Source organism: Heloderma suspectum, chromosome 5 (assembly GCF_057233095.1).
Source record: "Heloderma suspectum isolate Gila_16-S chromosome 5, 16-S_ref, whole genome shotgun sequence".
NCBI lineage: Eukaryota > Metazoa > Chordata > Lepidosauria > Squamata > Helodermatidae > Heloderma > Heloderma suspectum.
In genome coordinates, this window is record NC_139462.1 from 215,545,942 (window position 1) to 215,568,329 (window position 22,388).

A 22,388-nucleotide genomic window follows, 5' to 3' on the forward strand; every position below is an offset into this window, starting at 1 on the left:
TGACATTTGCCACAGGAGAAGCAAACCCGATTTCATGAAAATCCGGATTTAAACGGAATCGCCTCAGAAAGCATCTCCGTGTAGATGGGCCCCCAGTCCATCTGTCTCTGCACAGCTCTCCACACTCTCTTCTCAGCTCTGCTGGGATCCTTAATCACCAGAGACTGATCTTCGGATGTTCTCCTTGCAAAGCACATGTTCCTTGAGCTTTGCCTCTCCCATAAGTCATGCCAAGGAAAGCTAGTATGTCATTTTATGATGTCACAATTGTCATTTTATGAACTTTTGGGGAAGAGTCAGGGATCCTGGTCTGCTTTTCCCTGATAGTTTGGGGGCTGTTTTAAAGCCACCCCTTTGTTCACTTACTTATTAAGAAGAAAGATGGGCTACAGTGGGGATTTCTCATGTTTATACTTTCAGGGGGAGGCTTTTTTCTCTGGTTTACAGTGTACATTTCTTGACAAGATGTTTTATTCTCTTCAGAGAATAATGTAAACTGGTTAAGAAGAGCCAGATGAACCTTACATGTATCAACTATGGTTTATTTATTTATTTTTATTATTCCATTTATAATCCACCTTTTTTCTCTTGCAAGGACCCCACGTATATGACTATTCTCCTCTCTATTTTATCTTCACAACAACCTTGTGAGGTAGGTTAGGCTGAGAGTCAATGACTGGTCCAAAGTCACCCAGTGAGCTCCATGGCTGAGTGGAGACTAGGACCTGGATCTCCCAAGTCCCAGTCCAACACTCTAACCACTACACCACACTATCCCTCAGCAGAACCTACCTCACTGGATTGTTGTAAGGATAAAAGTGTGGGATGCAAGCCATGAACACTTCCTTGAGCTCCTTGGAGGAAAGATGAGATATACCTGTAATATATAGTAATAATAATAAAAAAGAAATGGTATGTATCTCATGGCTGTGTGTTCTCTTGCTAGGCAATCTCAGTGCTGGAGCACTCAGTCCTATTTTTTTCATGTTACCAAGAGCAGCACAAACAAACCCTTGTCCACCACTCTCCGTGACTCACACACACACCACCCTACAATCCTGTAAAACTTTAGTGAGGATTATTGTATCTATTCTCTCATTTCTGTGTTCCCCTGCTTTGTAACCATTATTATTAGTAGTAGCAGCATACATTCCCAAAAGGCAGCAAGCTTGCTGTAGTATTGCTGCCATCACTCTCCACATCCATTAAGTGCAAGGTATTTATTTGTTTTATTTTGTTATATTTACATCCTGCCTTTCCTCCAAGGAGCCCAAGGCGACATACCTCATCCTCTGTTTTATCCTCACAACAACCCTGTGAAGTAGGTTAGGTTGAGAGTGAGTGACTGGCCCAAAGTCACTCAGTGAACTTCATGGCTGAGAGCGGACTAGAACCCAGATCTCCAGAGTCCCAGTCCCACACTCTAACCACTTGTTCATCTGCTGCCCACTCCCAAAAATTGTTCTGAAAATATTGCTCAATGGCCCACTTCCCCAAGCAGTGAGAAGTTCCAGGGGCAGTGCCTCTTACCCAGGTTTTCTTCCATTTGGAAGGAGAGACCACTTGGGTTCTGTTAACTTCAGCAGGAACGGGTCCATCCAAGCGTACTCTGGCTTAACACATTTATGAACTGAGGTAATGAAACCCAATCCTGTGCAAGTTCCTTCCTTCCTTCCTTCCTTCCTTCCTTCCTTCCTTCCTTCCTTCATCTCTCTCTCTCTCTCTCTCTCTCTCTTTATATGCCACCTTTCTGGGCAGGGAGCCCCCTTAAGGCAGTTTTGTTGTTGTTCAGTCGTTAAGACGTGTCAGACGGTTCGTAACCCCATGGACCATAGCACGCCAGGCCTTCCTGTCCTTCACTCTCTCCCGGAGTGTGCTCAAGTTCATATTCATTGCATCGGTGATGCTATCTAGCCATCTCATCCTCTGCCGTCCCCTTCTCCTTTTGCCTTCAATCTTTCCCAACATCAGAGTCTTTTCTAGGGAGTTTTCTCTTTGCATTAGTAGGGTTGGCGGAGAATTTCTCCCCGAAACTTCGGGGGGCCGAGCGCCAACGTGTTCGGCCCCCCGAACAAGTTTCGGGGAGAAATTCTCCGCCCCCCCCGGGACGGGACTTACCTTTGCCGAATGTCCCTCCCGGCGGTGGGTCCGGCCGGCGGTTCGGCGGGTCTTCGTGTGGGGCGGGAGCGGCAGCCGGTCTTTTGACCAGCTGCCGCCGCCACCGCCATTCCAATAAAAGAAAAGAAAAAAAAACACCCCCGTGATAGGCTACGTGATGATTAACGTAGCCTATCACGGCTAGATTTGCAAAGTCAGCCGTGATAGGCTACGTAAATCGTCACGTAGCCTATCACAGGTGACTTAAAAAAAAAAAAAAGCGCGTACGGATAATGGCGGCCCCCATAGGGAGCCGCCATTTGCGTACGCACTTTTTTTTTTTTTTTTTTAAGTCACCCGTGATAGGCTACGTGACGATCTACGTAGCCTATCACGGCTGACTTTGCAGATCTAGCCGTGATAGGCTACGTTAACCGTCACGTAGCCTATCACGGAGGCGTTTTGTTTTGTTTTTTAACTTTTTAGTTCGCGGCCGGGCGAGGCGAGGCGCCTCCTCCCCGGCCTGAATTTCGGCCGGGCGAGGCGGGAAGCCTCCCCCCCGGCCTGAATTTCGGCCGGGTGAGGTGGGAAGCCTCCCCCCCCCGGCCTGAACTTCGTGGGGGGAGCAGCGAAGCGCCTCCCCCCCACAGCGAAAAGCTTCGAGGACAGGTAAGTGGGTTTCGTGCACCCCTACGCATTAGGTGGCCAAAATACTTGAGCTTCAGCTTCAGTATCTGTACTTCCAAGGAGCAGTCATGGTTGATTTCCTTTAGGATGGACTGATTTGACCTCCTTGCAGTCCAGGGGACTCGTAAGAGTCTTCTCCAGCACCACAATTCGAAAGCATCAATTCTTCGGCGCTCAGCCTTCCTTATAGTCCCGCTCTCACAGCCACACGTTACTACTGGGAAAACCATAGCTTTGATTATACGAACCTTTGTCGGCAAGGTGATGTCTCTGCTTCTTACTATGCTGTCTAGGTTTGCCATAGCTTTCCTTCCAAGGAGCAAGTGTCTGTTAATTTCATGGCTACAGTGACCATCTGCAGTGATCTTGGAGCCCAAGAAAGTAAAATCTGTCACTGCTTCCATTTCTTCCCCTTCTATATGCTAGGAAGTGATGGGGCCAGATGCCATGATCTTAGTTGTTTTTAATGTTGAGTTTCAATCCAGCTTTTGCACTCTCCACTTTCACCCTCAACAAGAGGCTCTTTAGATCTTCTTCCCTTTCTGCCGTTAGGGTGGTATCATCTGCGTATCTGAGGTTGTTGATAATTCTCCCAGCAATCTTAATTCTGACCTGTGATTCATCCAACCTGGCATTTCTCATGATGTACTCTGCATATAAGTTAAATAAGCAGGGCGACAATCTGCAGCCTTGTCGTACTCCTTTCCCAATTTGGAACCAATTGGTTGTTCCATGTCTGGTTCTTACTGTTGCTTCTTGACCCTCATACAGGTTTCTCAGGAGACAGGTAAGGTGGTCTGGTACTCCCATCTCTTTAAGAATTTGCCAGAGTTTGTTGTGATCCACACAATCAAAGGCTTTAGCGTAGTCAATGAAGCAGAAATAGATGTTTTTCTGGAATTCTCTTGCTTTCTCCATGATCCAGTGAATGTTGGCGATTTGATCTCTAGTTCCTCTGCCTCTTCGAAACCCCACTTGTACTTCCGTTAGTTCTCAGTTCACACACTGCTGAAGCCTAGCTTGTAGGATTTTGAGCATAACCTTACTGGCATGTGAAATGAGCGCAATTGTGTGGTAGTGTGAACACTCTTTGGCATTACCCTTCTTTGGAATTGGAATGGAAACTGACCTTTTCCAGTCTTGCGGTCACTGTTGAGTGTTCCAAATTTGTTGGCATATTGAGTGCAGCACTTTAACAGCATCATCTTTTAGGATCTTAAATAGCTCAGCTGGAAGACTGTCATCTCTGCTAGCTTTGTTGTTAGTAATGCTTCCTAAGGCCCACTTGACTTCACTCTCGAGGATGTCCGGCTCAAGTTCAGTGAGCGCACTATCATGGCTATCAGGGACATTCAGATCTTTCCTGTAGAGTTCTTCTGTGTATTCTTTCCACCTCTTCTGAATCTCATCTGCTTCTGTTAGGTCCCTGCCTTCTTTGTCCTTTATCATGCCCGTCTTTGCACAAAATGTTCCCTTGGTATCTCCAATTTTCTTGAAAAGATCTCTAGTCTTTCCCATTCTACTGTTTTCCTCGATTTCTTTGCATTGTTCGTTTAAGAAGGCCTTCTTGTCTCTCCTCGCTATTTTTTGGAACTCTGCATTCAGTTGGATATATCTTCCCCTTTCTCCCTTGCTTTTCGCTTCCCTTCTTTCCTCAGCTACTTGTAAAGCCTCATCAGACAGCCACTTTGCTTTCTTGCATTTCTTTTTCTTTGGGATGGATTTCGTTGCTGCCTCCTGAACAATGTTACGGACCTCCGTCCATAGTTCCTCAGGCACTCTGTCTATCAGGTCTAATCCCTTAAATCTATTCGTCACCTCCACTGTATATTCATAAGGGATATGATTTTGGTCATACCTGAATGGTTTAGTGGTTTTCCCTACGTTCTTCAATATAAGCCAAAATTTTGCAAGAAGCAGCTCATGATCTGAGCCACAGTCAGCTCCAGGTCTTATTTTTACTGACTGTATAGAACTTCTCCATCTTTGGCTGCAAAGGACACAATCAATCTGATTTCGATATTGACTATCTGGTGATGTCCATTACAAAAATAAAAACTATTAATATAAAACAAAAACATTCATATTACAAACAATAAAACAGCAGCAACAATTGCAATTCTTCAGTGACAGGCCAGCCGGTTGGGCAACTGATTAATAGCAGTTTCAGGTAAAAGAAGATAGGCTGCGCTCCTATATCCATGGGAATATGCCCCATTGAATACAGTGTGATTACTTTATCTGAGTAAACATTTATTGGGTTGCACTGTCTAAGGTGTTTCTGAAATATCTTGAGTTTATTTACAAAGGGTGGTAGCTCAATAGTAGAGCACCTGCTTTGTATGCAAAGGCCCAAGATTCAATCATCAGACTCTCCAGGTAGGTCTAGTCTATTGCTTTACACACACACCTAGCTCACATCATCCTTAGCTTGGGGGCGTGCAGCAGGAACTCCTGGACCCAGTGTCTCCTTCCTCCTTTCTCCAATGATATTCATAAGTCCATATTTAGTCCAAGAAACAATCGCACAGAAACCAAAGAACACAGTTCACACATGAACATACATTTGAAAAACCATCCTTCTCGACTTCCATCCCATTTTAGTGAGTATTTTAAGAGCAGGCCTACATTATTCACTATTATCAGTTTGATATCAGTTTAACTGTCTTGGCTGCCCTGCGCTCAGGAATCCTGGGTATTGTGGTTTTGTGAGGACACTGAGAATTCTGTTAAGAGATCCATTGCTAACCACTAAGAACTACAGCTCCCGCAATTCCAGGGACAGCAGAAATGACTATTAAATTAATGCAAGTCTATGATTTAGATATTCCCTGAGCATGAGGAGGAACAATGAAAGCATTTCGATGTTTTGAAAACTGGCATGTGGCAAGATGCCATCTAATACATTTTTCACTAGTTGCATGGGTGTCACAAAAATGAATCTCTGAGGCAGACTGTTTGCCATTGGCTTTTGGCATTTTTATCAGTGAGTTGTTCTATCAGCTTTCCCCAACCTGGTTTAAAAGATTAAGCAGCTTTTACTATAATATTTAAAAGGTCAACAATTCTGTAGCTGTCTTTTACATCTGTATGTGTAATATGCTGATAATTAGAAGATCGTGTTCATGCTGGCACTGAAAGCAGGGATGGGAGATCTTTTTCCTAGAAAGGAACTGCCTCATTTATCCCAATGGTTGGAAGACCATAGTGGTTCTCAGCTTGGATAAACAATAGCCATATGTTATATGGACCACAACCCAGTACTCAGCTAGTATGAGTTCTAATGTCCTGTTGATCTGAGTGGAATTAAATGCACAGGTAACCATCGATTGGACTGTGGCCGCCGGCGACACACCTGTGTTTGGCACACATATACAACTAGCTGTGTGCAGTTTTCAAGAACTTAACATTTGAATAACATGGGATATTCTAAGTATTCTAGGAGAAATGTTCAGACAGTGTCTCAGATGCCTTAATAAACTCTTTTTGCAACCACACAGGCATGTATGTTATGTGGAAGAATAACTTAAGGGTCTGAACTTTTAAGCTTGAAATCAGCCTTTCGTATTTGCTGGAAATGACTGAAAACATTTATTTTCTTCATGACAACATGCAAAACTATCTCACTGAAATCAATTACACTTGTTTAAATTTGGCTGGCTTGCACCCTAAGCTTCCAGCAATATATTTTGTTCAGGCATTGCTTTTCGTTTGGGCAGCCTCCATCAGTTTCAACGAAGCCTCTTCAGAGTTCCTGCTGAGGCTTTTGCTGGAAACTAATAGATAGCTAGATAGAACTCCAAGGCATATCATTTGGCCAATTCCCAAATAGGGTTCAAGCCAGACATACTCATACTTAGAGTAGATCCACTGAAATTAAGTTCATTAAGTTAAGATCCAATGAATTAAGTTATGCATGTATGTACTCCCCCACCCCTAGAAAAAAAATTATGTTGACACTCATGGACAAATGTTGACATAGGCAACAAATAGGTGTCATGTGGCACCTTAATTTATTTATTTATTTATTATTGCATTTATATCCCACCTTTATTCCTCTTGCAAGGAACCCAAGGTGGCTTACATTATCCTCCTCCTCTCCATTTTATCCTCACAACAACCCTGTGAGGTAGGTTGGGCTGAGAGTGTGTGACTGGCCCAAAGTCACCCAGTGAGCTTCCATGGCCAAGTGGGGACTAGAACCCGGATCTCTCGGCTCCCAGTCCAACACTCTCGCCACTACACCATACTGGCTCTCTTAAAAGCTTAGAGAGGGTCTAGGGCAGTGACTAATGGACCAAAGTTGAAACCCCCAAAGTCCAGTCAAGAAGCAGGCAAGTAGCAATGTTAGGACAGTCTAAGGTCAAAGAAATGTTAGGACAGTCTAAGGCCAACAAAGTTTTCAGAGCACAGCAGCAGACAAGAATTCCCTGAGGGGAGTGGTCAAAGGTAGTCCAAGTTGATTTGCAGACATTCCATCAAAGGGAGCGCTAAGGAGGCAAGCTACACTCCAAAGCTAGTGAAGAGACAAAGTTCTAGCAGCTGTCCCAGCCTGGAACTGAGGCTTTTAAGGAGGAGCTGCCAGAACCCCGCTCAAGGTTCAGCTGTAGCTCATCAGAGGCTTCTGGAAGAAGTCTTCCTCATGAGGAGGACCCCCTGCATGAGGAGCTCTTTACTCATGAGGAGTCATTTGCTGCAACTGGGCACATGTCCTGAGCATAAGGACTCTAGGCTGCCTCTTCACTCCTGGGGGCTCAATGGTCGTTCCACTACTCCCTCTGAAGTGGAGTGCCCTTCTTCCTGGGCAGTGGGAGTGGACCCTTGGCAGTCTCCCTCAAGGGCCCAGGCTCCTCCTGGACAACTGACATGGGTGGTTCCTGGGCATTACCAGTTACTGGGAGCAGCAAGTCATCTGTTGAAGAGGAATCCTTTAGCTCTGACATAAGCTTTCATGGACTAGACGCCACTTCATCTCCACTTGGTGGAGTTGGAACAAGAGGAAAGGTCTGCCAGCTGCTCAGGCACACACATAGCATTCAGCGACTCTCCCCTTCGCTGCTAATAGGCACTGGGTCTTGGCTGGAGAAGGGGAGGTTGTAGGGAGGTCAGCTCATGATGGAACTGCATCTGATGAAGTGGATTCTAGTCCACAAAAGCTTATGCCACAATAAAGGTGCACGCCTATGCATGTTTACACAGCAAAAAAAGCCTACAACTCTCAGCATGGCTGGCTGGGGCATTTGGGGAGTTGTAGGCCTTTTTGCTGTTTAAACATGCATAGGATTGCACCCTAAATGTTTAAGTCTTTAAGGTGCTACAAGGCTCTCTGTTGTTTTCGCTGTAACAGAGTAGCACAGCCACACATCTGGAATTTCTTAGATGATATTTTCCAAGCCTATTTGACTCGTACATGGTTTGCATTATATTTCCAGTGATAACTCTTCTATCTACAAGGAGAATGCTTGTGTTGTGAAGTGCTTTTCATGAATTAAATATAATTCTCAGCCTCTTTGTAACTCCTTGGGTGATTTGTTTGGTTTTTTGGATCAGAAATTATTCCCATATTTTACACTACTTTGATGCGGTTGTTTGCTTTAAAAAAATCTGTATTAATTATCACTTTATTTTGGATACATATTATACATTTATACGTATTACATATTTTATCATGAAGGATTTCTGGGTTCAACTATTGTAAAATTCCCCGAGAGCTTTGGCTATTTGGTGGTGTAGTAAGTAAATCAATCAATCAATCAATCAATTATGTTAGCCACTGAGTGTTTCCAGTAACTGATTAAATAGGGACAGGATAATATCTGTAGTGGCCACCAGGTTAAGATATAAACAAGCGAACAATGACATGTTATAGAATTAATGAAAGGGTAAAGATTCAATGAGCAGGAAAACATTCATTGGGTTAGAACCAATGCTTGGAGTAAATCCATTGAAATCAAAGGAACAAGCATGTCATGATGAACTTAAGTTCCATTTATTTCATGGGTCTACTCTGAGTATGACAAAATCTGGATCCAACCCATTGATAATAATTCCAGTGGAATTATAATCAATAACAAAATATTAAAATTAGAAAGCATGTACAGTACTTTCTCTGTTTGATCCCCAACATAAAGAAGATGTAAGAAGAATCCAATCAGAAGCTTTGGAAGCATGGCCCATATAACAGAGATATTTTGGGGTTTGGACAGCCAAAGACAAAGTTAAAAAAAAAATCCCTTAGGGAGCAATCCAGTATACCATTAAGCATCTTATTGGTACCAACACATAACTCTCCTTTGGATTGTACCCCTTATCTGCCCATGGTTTGTCTTCTTTTTGGAAGAGAGTGGGAACACTGAAAATTTCACTCTGTTGACAAAGACACAGCAGGGTCTTCTTGTTGCTGTCAATCTGCTGTTTTCTGAGCTTGGCTGCCAGTGCTGATATTAAGCTGTCTCTCAGTAGAAATTACAGTGTATGTGGAGTGGAGGACTTGGCTGCTAAATAATAGGAAATGGATTACAATTCTACCTTAAATAAAACCATTTCTCTCCCCCGCCTCACTTTCTTCTTTAATACATGGCATCATGCCTGACAACGTTCTTGACTGTTCCCACACTAGCAGTGGATGGGATGTTGGGTAATTGTGGTATGCCAACAGCAGTAAGGACATGGATCTTCTTCTTCTTCTTCTTCTTCTTCTTCTTCTTCTTCTTCTTCTTCTTCTTCTTCTTCTTCTTCTTCTTCCTCCTCCTCCTCCTCCTCCTCCTCCTCCTCCTCCTCCTCCTCCTCCTCCTCCTCTCTCTCTCTCTCTCTCTCTCTCTCTCTCTCTCTCTCTTTGCACCTGCTGGTTGTTGTATACTCTAACATTTTGTCCTCATACACTCCAGTGAAACAGCCTATCTTTCCTCACCTGGTGCCCCCCGGATGTGTCAAACTACAACTCACATCATTGCCAACCAGCATTGCAAATGGTCAGGGATGAGGGGAATGGCTGTACCAAACACCTGGAGGGCACCAGTTGGGGAAGGCTGGCCTAGAGAGTTGGTGCTTTGGTTGGTTTGCATGGCACAGACCTTTATTTACTCATCTGTCTTTTATCAGCACCAGGTCCTGTGTCAAGAGCAGGCATAGTTGGGCACCTGCCATATCTCATTAGGGGCCCACTTGGGACTTGCTCCTCCTCTTCACCATTGAAACCTGCTTGTTCCCCTGCCTCTCACTCTGGCCCAGAAAACAGTGGTGGTGAGAAGGAGAAGCAGTAGATGACTTCCTGCCATCAGCTTCATGTAGATGTTGAAGAGCATAGGGGACAGGATGGAACCTTGCAGCACCCCATAGGCCAACAGCCATGGAGTAGAGCAGAAGTCCCCCAGCACCACTGTCCAAAACTCGTAGTCCAGGAAGGACCAGAACCACCATAGCACTGGGCCTCCTATGCCCAATGCAGATAACCAATCCACAAAGATACCATGGACAATGGTACTGAAAGATGCTGAGAGGTTCAGGAGAACCAACAGGGTCACACTCCCTCAGTTCATTCCCTGGCATAAGTCATTCTCTGGCGAAAGGTAAAGTACTATAGCTTTTCAGAGGGAAGCTGTGGAGTATGCATGTACCTGGATGCTGTTTTATTTTATTTTAAGCAAGCAATTTATACAGCACCATTATTGTACATGGTGCTTTACATAATTTTAGAAACAAACGAAAGGCAAGTCTCAGTCCCCGCAAAACTTACAATATAAATTAATCTTTTAGCTGTTAGAGTTAAAAGGTTCATTAACAGTGCAATCTATGTGTCTACTTATAAGTGAATCCCATTGCATTGAATGGGACTTCGTTTCAGGTAAGTAAGGATAGATAGCAGCCTAAGATTATAACATATGAGGACAATATTATGGCTTTGAAAACTCCTGAATTAAATCTAAAAAGAAATTATGGCAGTTTAAAAATAAAACAACAGAAATCATACTTTTGCATAGTGTGGTAAAGTCTCCAGAGCATATCTCAAATTTTATCTCAGTAATCCTTACAACAACCTTGCAATGTAGGCCAGTATTATTATATTTATATTGTATGTGGTGGAAACTGAGATTACTGATTTCCCTATAGCAGGACTGGATAGTTTTCAGGCTTGTGGGACCTACTTAAAAAAAACAACAACCTAGAAATTAGAGATCCACCAACTGGACCCAGGTACAAAAGCCATACACTTAGAATTAAAGAATTCTGAGCCCAATAATCTGTTTGAGTACTGGCTCACAGTCCTTCCACAAACATCCACTCCAAGCTGTCTTCATTTCAGTAGTATCATTTAGGGTGGGGAATAATCATTTTGTTGTTGCTATTGTTAAACAATTGGGAGGCAGAAATCTTTGTCAATCTACTTCAGATCACTGAGAGATCTATGACCTCTACCTTAAGGCTGCCTAGTAAGTTCATGGCTGAGTAAATATATTCAAATTGGAGTCTTCCTTGCTCAACCTTTTAGCCACTATTACACTACACTGGTTTAGAAACCTGACAGAGACCCTTGCATCACCATTGAACTGGATTCTTGCACTTTATATTGGAATTATCTGCAGATTCACATACTTTTGGGGAGTAAACACTGAATGCAGTGGAACACACTACTGAGGAACTATATGTAGGATCAGACTGGGTCTCCTTATTGTTGAATATTTTTGGATTAGGCAGTGTGTGAGGGGATCACAGGTGTGACAGCAAATATGTGGAGGGGCTCATCTGCTTTGGCAAACATCTTGTATTTTTGTGTGGAATGTTGGCAGGTAAAACTTTTCCCCAAATAACTTCAGCAATCATTTGAGTGGATGGTACATTGAAGGCAGTACAACCCAGTATTTTCACTTCACATCATGTGCATATGTGAATATGATGTGCATCCATGTATGAAAGCAAAAAAACAAAAACATTACTATGCCATGGAGGAGAAAGCATTGGATTAAAGCTGACGCCAACAGTTTTTTCCCCGTTCGTAAATTATAAATGCATTTTTGAAGCATCTAGAACAGAGTTGGAAAACGTAGCCAGTGGGTCATCTACCCAAACCTCCTACACTAAAACTGGATATCCTGTAACTGTATCCAAGCTACTTTTCCCCACAATCGGGTAATTGTAAAATAAATGGACATCTGCTTCTCATTTCTTGCATGTGGCCATTGCAGCTTCCCTATACCCTTGGGGCATCACAGTTTCTGAGAGCTCAAAGTAATTATTCTGTCTTGGAATAATGTGATTGCTTCCCCCAGAGAGAGCATTAATTGCTCTGTTGTGATTGTTGTGCAGATTGGGGGGTAGGGCCTAAGTGTCATGGACAGAACAAGCACCCTTTAAAGGGGAGAACAAACTCCAATAAAGCAATTAGAGATGACCCAAGACATTTTGGTGCCAGAGGCAAGAAATCCAAATGCTGCCCTCCATGACATAAAACAAGAAACGGAATAATTGACAACCTGCTGCCCTTTAATTATACTCTGAAATCTGCCACCAGGGACAGGTAGAGTTGGCCCTGACACCTACTGTATTTGTGACTCTCAGGAACTGCCCGGTCTAGAACCTGGAACCCTGTTCTTTGTTTGCACCTGCTCCCTCTGCAGAGCCACAGAACTGCGGATTAGAGCATCTTCCAAGAGCATCTCTACACCAGCCTAAAATCCCGCATTTAAAAGGGGGCTTTCTGCTTCCATTTCAAATGCAGGGTCACAATGGACTCCCTTTACATGCACTTCCTTCCCCCCCTTTCCCCCTCCTTCTCCCAGTCTTCCATATGTTTCATTGGTCTAGCTCCTCTTCTTGCAGTTTTTCCTTTTTCATGGAGGGAACTCAAGCGGAACACAAGCAGGGTAATTTGATACCTCATTATCCCCGATCTATTTAAAAATTGAATAAGGTCATTTAGTGCAGGAAATGCCCTAGAGGTTAACGAAATCATCTAAAGGGCCCGTAAACTTCTGTGAGTGAACAATCGCAATAGAGGAATAAAAGCTCCTTGTGCAGAAGCTCCTAGACAGTGAAGTATTTTCGAGCCCTGGATTGGCCCCGCCCACTCAGGACAGCCATTGGACCTTTCTAAATGGGAAGCTTTCCTGTTTTGGCTAAGACTTTACCTGGCTTTGATGTGTTCTTTGGCTCTGATTGGCTTAATCAGGGAAGGGGCTGTGGCTCAGTGGTAGAGTACCTGCTTTGCATGCAGAAGGTCCTAGGTTCAATCCCTGGCTTCTCCAAGTAGGGCTGGAAAAATGTCTGCCTGAAAGCCTGGAGAATCGCTGCCAGTCAGTGTTGACAATACTGGGCTAGATGGACCAATGCTCTGGCTCAGAATAAGGCAGCGTCCTATGATCCCTCATCTCTGGCACAACTACTGGTTCCTTGCTGACTGCTGCTTACTTCTCAGCCCTAACAGTGACATAAGCAGTGATGAGCAACACAGCTCCATTCCCCACCCCCACACTTCTCCTACAACCTTCTGTGCATCTCTTAATTTTATACTGTGAAATTCTCCATTGTACAGCTCTAGTATGGGAATGCTCAAATTCCCTGTTTGTTTTCAAGGGGAGAATAAACATCAGCACAGCTAAGAAGTTACCCTGAAAAACCAACTTTCTATTTTGCAAACTTTTAGTCTCATCTTTGAAAAAAAAATCTTTAGAGCAGCCTTTCCCACCCTTGGGTCCCCAATGGTTATTTACCTACAATGATCAGGGATGATGGGAATAGTAGTTTGACAACATTTGGCTGCTACAGGATATAAACTAGGGGCAAACAGCAGCACAATTATTCCCAGAACCAAGATTGCAGGCCCACCTTCATTTATTAAGTACAGATGGGGTACTATATGCTATTCTCTCTGAAAGGACAATTGTCACTTAAACTGACAATTTTAAACTGAAATTGGTTTAGGGTGCAATCCTATGGCAACTACACAGTGGCTAGACAGCCATAGGATTTTTCGTTTCCTGGAAACCGATCTCAGAGCCAGCTCTCCAGGGTCAGTTCCCAGGAAACCACCTCCCTGACTTCTCCCCTGCTGCTTCATAGGTTCGTCCCTGGCACTGTGCTCATACCAGTGTGGCGTGGGGGAAAAGGGGGCATTCCGAGGGGCAGGGAGGGGTGGGACGGCGGTACGGTGCTTCCTATGCACCATCTGGACTCCCCTCCCCCTGCTCCAATCTGCTTCAGCTAAACAGCTGAAATCGGCCATCTAGCTGCAAATGCAGGGCATCCAGAGTGCGGAGGAGAAGATCCCCTTTGCACTCCACCTGCCCTGCATTGGATAGTCGATCACCTCTGAGTTTGGAGGCAGCCGACTATCCCCATAGGATTGTGCCCTTGGTTGTCATTTCCTCTCCCTAAGGAGCCTTGGTAACAGCAGTTGTATGATGGGAGCTTGGGGCCTCTGACAAAGGCCTGCACTTTATCGCATATTCATGATTGGCCACTCACAAAAGTTTGTGGCTCCATTACACGACATCGTCATCCTCCAGTCATTATCTCACCATTTCCCCCGGCCTATCCCATATTATCCACAAACAGAAAAAAATGGGTATTTTTCCAGTCCATGCAACAGGAGTGCCAGGGCCTGCCTGTGTATTTCTCCCATAGTGCAAATAAACCGCTGTGTGTTGGTGGCTGTGGGCGGTTGCTTTGGCATGTTGGGGGTGCAGTCATGATGACAAAGGCAGTGATGATGGGCTGTGGGGCGTGTTGCCTTGCCACGCCTATGCCATTTCAGGTTCTTACTATTTTCAGCCTGCAGCCCTCAGAACAAGGGGGCAGAGTGGCAGAGTGGCATTTCACTAGCATGCCCTGACTCCCAGATGCACGTTCCTCTGTAGAGGGGGAAATCGGCCCGGTGTGGCGGTATCCTGGCCTGCTGGGACTCCCCCATGCCTTGCATTCCCAGTAGTCAAGTAAATGGCAGAGTAAAAGGGAGAGGCATCTTCAAAACACGGAACAGGGGGATGGGGAGGCAAGGGGGGGGCAACAGGCGGGGGGGCTGTCTGCATGTCAGTTATAGCCCAGCCACCAGTAATGTGCAAGGGGAAGGAAAGGGGCAAGAGCCAGGGAGAAATTATCACGATGCCCCCAGGGCATGTAATCTTTCTTTGTGGAAAGGTGGCAATGTCTCTGAGCGGCATCACCACCCCTGTGAAAAGGAAGGAAATGAAAAATAACGCGATGGGGACAGTCATCTAAAGAGAACCAGCCAATCCTGCAGGGATACCAGATGGAGAAAGCACTGGTTTTCATGCGGAATTCTCCATAGGGATGGCGGAGAATTCCGCCATGGATTTCACTGAGGCCGAATGCACTGGCATTTGGCCCCCCAAAATCCGTGGCGGAATGGCCTGCCCCCCCCACGGATTCCCCCTGGGATGAGGTTTACCTGGGGTGGATGTTCCGGATGGCGGTGGCGGGTCTGGCAGCGGCGGCGGCTGGTCTTTCGACAGGCTGCCACGGCCGCCATTTACATCCGGGTCTTTGCCGTGATAGGCTATGTAAGTCTTTACGTAGCCTATCACGGCAAGCCAAGCAAACAGAAAACAAAAAACGGCGTATGCAAATAGTGGCGGCTACGGCGGCCGCCATTTGCGTTCCCTATTTTTCGCCGTTTTAGTCTATGTAAATATTTATGTAGGCTATTACAGCGAAAAAAAGGGGAACGCAAATAGCATAGTGGGCACTATTTGCGTCCCTTTTTTTCCTGCCGTAATAGCCTACGTAAATATTTACGTAAGCTAAAATGGCGAAAAATAGGGAACACAAATGGCAGCCGCTGTAGCCGCTGCCATTTGTGTACGCTGTTTTTTGTTTTGTTTTGCCCAGCTGTGATAGGCTGCGTAAATACTTACGTAGCCTATCACGGCTGCCTGGCTGGACGCAAATGACGGCCGCTACAGCGGCCGCCATTTGCATCCGCAGCAGCCTGTCCGTGGCCGGAACTCCAACTGCAGACGGGCCTGGCCGGCTGCGGAGCGGAGCCAGCTGGGCAGGATTCCGGGGGGGAGGACCGGATCGCCTCCCCCCCCCATCGAGGATTCCAGGGGAGGGACGGAGTGCCTCCCCCCCCACTGCGAACACAATCCGTGAAAAGGTAAGTGAGTTTCATACATCCCTAACACCCGTGTGATGGAGCCCAAAGAATGATCAGCACTTTCACCAAACTACAATTCCCAGCATTCTTTGGAAGAAACCATGGCATTTAATGAGGTATAAAACGAATATAAAATTACAGTGTAGCTGGCCCCTGGCCTGCAAGTGTATTGACATTATATCTCAAAGTATATTAGTAAGGACGTTGTAAAACTGCTACTCCTTTGGCTATCGTTTTCTGCAATCAGTTTTCATAGAATCATAGAGTTGGGAGGGGCCTCAGCCATCACCTAGTCCAACCTTGTTCAATGCAGGGTCTGCAGTGCAGGGTGCAGCACAATGTTCATGAAATACACAAGACAGAATGACCAAGGGAAGAGATCAAACATATTCATTTGTGCTGAGATCAGTGGAGGCTGGTAGCTCTGATGTCAGTGGGGAGGTGAATCCACTCGGGGTTTCAGTCAGAACTCTAAAGGACCTATCAAAGGTACAGAAGAGCCTTTAGAGTTCTGACTGGTTCTGATTGAAACCCAGAGTGGATTCACTTCCCCAATGACATTGGAGACACCAGCCTCCAGTGGTTGAGAGACTGTTCTCTTTGGTGTATATCATAATATTTGGAAGCAAAGGAGATACTTACTTAGGTTAGATCTACAGCTATTTTTTGCAGAGAAATTTTACAGGTAAGTAAGATATCCCTGTAATTCTTCCATAGTTATTTGCTCACATAAACGTATCATGTGGTGAAGAAGAGATACAGCCACAAAAAAATTAAACTATTCATTTTAATTAAAGAAAATTCTACTGTTGTATATCTGCTTTCATCCTGAGTTGGGATTGTGGAGGAGGTAGAACATTTATGGAACAAGTAACTATGAGTATACCTTGTAAAATATTACAGTGCAAATCATATCAGAATGCCAAAATTTATATTTTCAGTCGACAAAGAAAGAAAAACCATGGAACTTTTGTTAAAGTCAATTTTTCCAAGAAGCATATCTTTAATTTTTGTCGAAGGAAAAAAAGGGGGGATATAGTCCAAAGGAGTTCATTTGGGAAAATGTACCAGTGCGTAAAACATAAGTGTGTATGTGCAATAAAAATTAATTGAAAGCTTACAGAAATCATTGCTTTAGTGAAGCATCATGGCATAATAAACCAGCTTAAGTGGGGATTTGGCATTTATATCAGGCCATTTAATTGGCTTTCTTAGAATTTAACAACATTACATTCTTAAACCTTTATTTATGTGCCTGCTCCCCTTCTGAAATACTGCTCAGCTCTTTTTCCAAAGGAATTCAGGGGATTAGTTTGATATGGTATGGACATCATTCAGCAAAAAAGTGTGTTATATGGACATCGAAACAACTCTTCTTTCAGGAAAATGCTAGTTCCTGGTTGTTTCATTCACAGCAGCTGCCCCAAACAGCTGCCTAAGGGTCATGTGGAGTTGGAGAGTTGCACACAGCATCCTTCTCACATCGCAGGGGGTGCAAAGGCACACCCCATGGGCCTCTGAAGGTCTCTGTCTTCACATAATGTGGATTTACCTGAGAGATGGTTCTGCTTAGAAACAGTGGAGGTTATGAGGATGAGGTACTGTGGAGTGCAAAATGAAGGAAAAGAGACTATTCTATTGTCAAGGCAGTCAACAAGCTACTGTCTGAGTGTGAAATCTGCCCTGTCCCATTCCTAGTCCTCTAGAAGAACTTGGCAGACATGGGAGAAGGAGAGAACAACCTCCATTCCATCATGAAAGCAGGCAGCCAGCAGCTGCCTCCAGATGGTGCATATTTATTTATGTATCACAATTATTGATATGATGCCTTTCAGGACAGAAATCCTACCGAGATGGCTTACAAGTAACTTAAAAATAATAAAGTCACAATCAACAATATTAACAAATGTAAAAGAAATCACCAGGATCCTTCCCTCAGGGCAGTTGGTGGAAGATGGCCCTGGGGTGGGGAGAGTCGAGCCTGGACAGCAGCAGGGATCTGGTGTCACCTTCATCTACCTCCCTCTCTCCTGGAATCCTTCCCACAGGACAGTCGATGGTAGACAGCCTGGTGTGTGTGAGAGAGGGGGAAGTCCAACTAGAGCAAGCCCTTGCCTGCCTCTCTCCCTCTCTCCACATTTTTGTTGTGGGAGGTCATGGTAAATGGTGCTGGCTCCAGGTTTTTGAGAGCCCTTGGCCAATCCCCAATGGCCCCGCTCCCTCAGTGAGTCTGCCTTCTCACCACCATTGTCACCAGCTGCTCTTGCTGCTCATCCTCTTTCCCATCGTTGCTTCCACTTCCTTTCTTTACAGGCAGAGGGCCAGTGAGCAAGTAGGCCGTGGCATCTACTGGTCCTCCTCTTCATCACTGCCATTGTCTGGGCCAGAGCAAGAGGCAAGTGAACAAGCAGGTTTGAATGATGAAGAGGAGTAACTCCAGGAGGCTTTTCTCAGGGGCCCCCTGCTGGAGCGTGGGCCTCGGCAGGTGCCTGTTCATGCCCATTCTTGTCATCAGCCCTGGTGATGAGAGATGGTGGTGCTGGGGATGTTGTCCTGTAGAATGGAATAGTGGTCTCATCCACATCAGAAGACACACCTATCATGTGCAACAGGGCCTGGATAAGCATTAGGGTATGCCAGCCTTCTCCAACCTGATGCTGTTGACTTCAACTCCCATCAGCCCCAGCCAGTGTGGGTGATGGTCAGAAAACCTGGGAGTTATAGTCCAAAACATTTGGAGGACACCAGGTTGGGGCTTGCACATCTGCAATTACTGGGCCTATACACTGTATCTCCCTTGCAAAATCAAGGTGTCTGCATTTAGATAACTTTTTCTCTGCTGGGGCTGGCAATTTCAGAAGCTTATAATTTCCTTTAAGTTGTTGTTTTTTTAGTCAGACTTGGAATATCCCAGTACTTTCTGCCACACCACCTACACTCAGTGTTTCCCGCCAAAATATCACATTACTAAAGTCTCTCTCCTCCTTCTCCACAATGGTTTTGCCAACATTGCTTTCCATTTTAAAGAAGTAAAGCTCTCTTCCTGCTAAATTTCCATTTAAATCTAATAAATCATAGGTCCATTAAGTGTTCCTCACTAAAGACTCAAGAACTTGCTGTATACACTTTCAGTATGTCCTTCTAACGTCAGAGTAGCTTTACTGTACCCATGAGGTAAATTTTCTGGAGGTCAGAAGGGTGTGTTTTGGGGGTGAACGGCAGGCATTTACGTCTTGAGCACTTAGGAACGTAGGAAATCTCCTGTGTTTGAAATGTAAACATGCTCCATTAAATCGAAATGTATAACGAGGATTACACATAGGAGTTGAATAGAAAAGAGTAGTGAAGATCAATAGGGCCCACATATTTGTACTTTGGCTATACTTTTCAACACAGTAACGAGATCTTTAATTTCTTCTCATTTCATCAAAATGTGGAACTGTTCATGAGTTAATGGAAACTTCTTTGGCTTTTGGACTGGAAAGGAGTGAGACAGACTTCAAGTTGGAGCTGAATTCCTTTGAACTCTTAAAGAACTGGATAATTTCCGGCTATTTCCTTCATCTTCACTTTATTTTAGTTTTACTTTGTGCCTTGGTCAGCGTAACATTTCATGAAATATAGATATTTCAAATTATTCTTGCCCCCACACCTCTGTTTACATTTAATGGAAACACATCTTTACGCAGAAAATTAATTGTCATCCAGACACCCCCACCCCCAAAAGTAAAAGCACAACCTTATTATTGCTTGTAACATCTGAACTTTACATTAACGCCTTATTCAAAATAATTCTGTACATAAGAGAATGTACTGATGTCCACCAGCTTTAACAGCTTTAATCGGGAATTAGACAAATTTATTGAGGGTAAGGCTATCAATGGCTACTAGTCAGGACAGTTATACATTGCTTCCAGCATTAGAGGCAGTATTCCTCTGTATGCCAACTGCCGGGGAACATGGGCAGGAGGGTGCTGTTGCACTCATGTACTGTTGTGGGCTTCCCTTTGGTATCTGGTGGGGCACTGTGCAGACAGAAGCCTGGACTAGATGGACCCTTGGTCTGATCCTGCATGACTCTTCTTATGTTCTTATATCTGCAGAGCTCCTTTGGCATGATCTTATTATGACTTTCTCAAGTAATGTAAAGTTGTGATTTTATCCACATTCAAATAAACATAAACAAAGTCCACTGCAGCTGAAAATATAGGCAACTCTGGTAAGATTCCAACACATCTCAGGGCTTTTCAAAAGCCATGCTAAAAAAAGGCCTCAAATGTACGAAGTTCAGCCTTATGCCCACAGCTATACCTCAGATTGATAGCAAGAGAATCGCTACCAGAATCCAGCAGCTTTTAGAATCTCAGGTTATTATTGCCATCTTGCATATATTTTATTTATATTTATACTCTTTTTTTCAAGGCACAAAGCTTTCACAAAGCAGCTTACGCTACAGCTAAGAGTATAAATTTAAGAAAAACAAAAATTCAATAACCAAATACAATAGAGTAAAAGCCACTGCAGGATGTAACATCCAGTAAAAACAAAACAAACCATTTTTTACAAGCCTTCCAAAACAAGAAATACTTCAGAGCACTCCTAAAAACAGGAAGGCTTGGTGCAAATCTCCCTGGGGAGGGAGTTCTACAATTGTGGGCCCACCAGTAAGAAGGTTCTGTCACTAGTACCTGCCAGTGAAATCTTAGTTACTGGTGAAGCCCAGAGTAGGGCCTACAACACCATTCTCAAGGCTTAAGTATGTTCATGTGAGCATGCAAGGTCCCTAAGATAATGACTGGGTTCACACAACATGATAACCCACACTCAGGGAGTGTGGGTTGTCATTCAACCATGGATTGTTGTTAAACCATGAGTTATTCTATTGTCTGAACTCAGCACATTTTCCACAGGCTGGCTTATTTTTCTTGAACAAGCCACCCTGAGAACCCATGGTTTCTTGTCGGGTTGTGAACTGTGTGTTGTCCATGGTTAACAACCCATGGTATGTTAGTGCAGCTGGGTTCAAACAACATGGTTCAACAACAACCCACAGTTCAACGACAAGCCAACACTAAACCCATACTCAACCACTGAGTGTGGTTTATCAGGTTATGTGAACCCAGTCGATGACTGAGTTCACACGACATGATAACCCACCCTGGGCAGCTAGCCATGGTGGCTTGTTGTATTGTCTGAACAAGGCACATTTTCCACAGGGTGGCTTAATTTTCACGAACAAGCCACCCTGAGAACCCATGATTGTTGTAGGGTTGTTCATACCCACGGTGGGTTGTCATGTTATGTGAACCTGGGAGAGCGATTTTATCTTGGGGTGCTGGGATGGGCTATAGAGCCACTTGTCAAAAGTGGCAAAAAAGGCCGTCCCACTCTATGCGATCTCCAGCCTCCCTCGCCAGTGGCTCCACTGATGCCCAAACAGCACTTTGAAAGGACTGTCACTTGTTTGCCACCATTTAAAAAACAAAACAAAATGTTTGTGCTTCAGGAGTACTCAAATGTGTTCATAATTTTTAAAATTATATTTCCCCCCTGTTCTTTTGCAAGTGTGCAAGAGTGCACTTTGTGCTGTGTAGTCTTGCCCTGCAATATGTGTAGTCTTGCCGTCAATTTCCTTACATGTTTCAGCTGTCAAAGGGAAGTGGAGTATGTTACATACAAGGAAATTGAGAAGAGGAGGCTGCATAGAGGCTAGTTTGCGCACAGTTGTGAAGGACTGGGGGAGAAATAATAGTAAGAGAAAGGAGGGATCCAGTAGCACAATTCAGAAGCACCAAAAGGTGGTGGGGGGGAACAATCTCTCCCTCTTGATAATGTAATCCTCTTGCTTTTAAGCATAGAACTGACACTTCTCAGTGTCCTCCACCTTTTCAACACTTTCCTGAGTCTCCAGCTAGTCCAGAAATGGGAGTAATTAACTCTCCCCCTCGCACAGCTCCTTTTCAGGGGATTTAAAAACCCTTAGGGATTTTAAATTGAACCCAGAAACAAATTGGCAACCAATGTAACACATGTAAAATAGATGTAATATGTGCACCACCTCACTCCTGTCAGCACCATGACAGGTACACTGTGAGTCAAAACAGACATTACTTTAAATCTGTGTCTAGCAACTATGTCTATAAAGACAGCCCCACTCCGAGCACACTGCAATAATTTTGCCTCGATCTTTTAAGATCCTTTCCCGATCTAAAAAGCCCTCCTACTCCCATGCTAGGATCCCAATCCAGATCAGGCCCATGCACCTATTCTAGAGTAAAAATGGGTAAAAAAGATTTAATGCAATATCTGTTTTGGTTCCAAACCAGTGCAGTTTCTGAACTGTCTTTAAAGACAGTCCCACTCAGAGCACATTACAATAATCTAGCCTGGATTTATATTTATTTCTTATATGCCCCAGACATAGTCTCTCTAGATTAACATGCAACACAGTAGATAAAACACAATAAAATACAATAAAATCCATGAACAATTA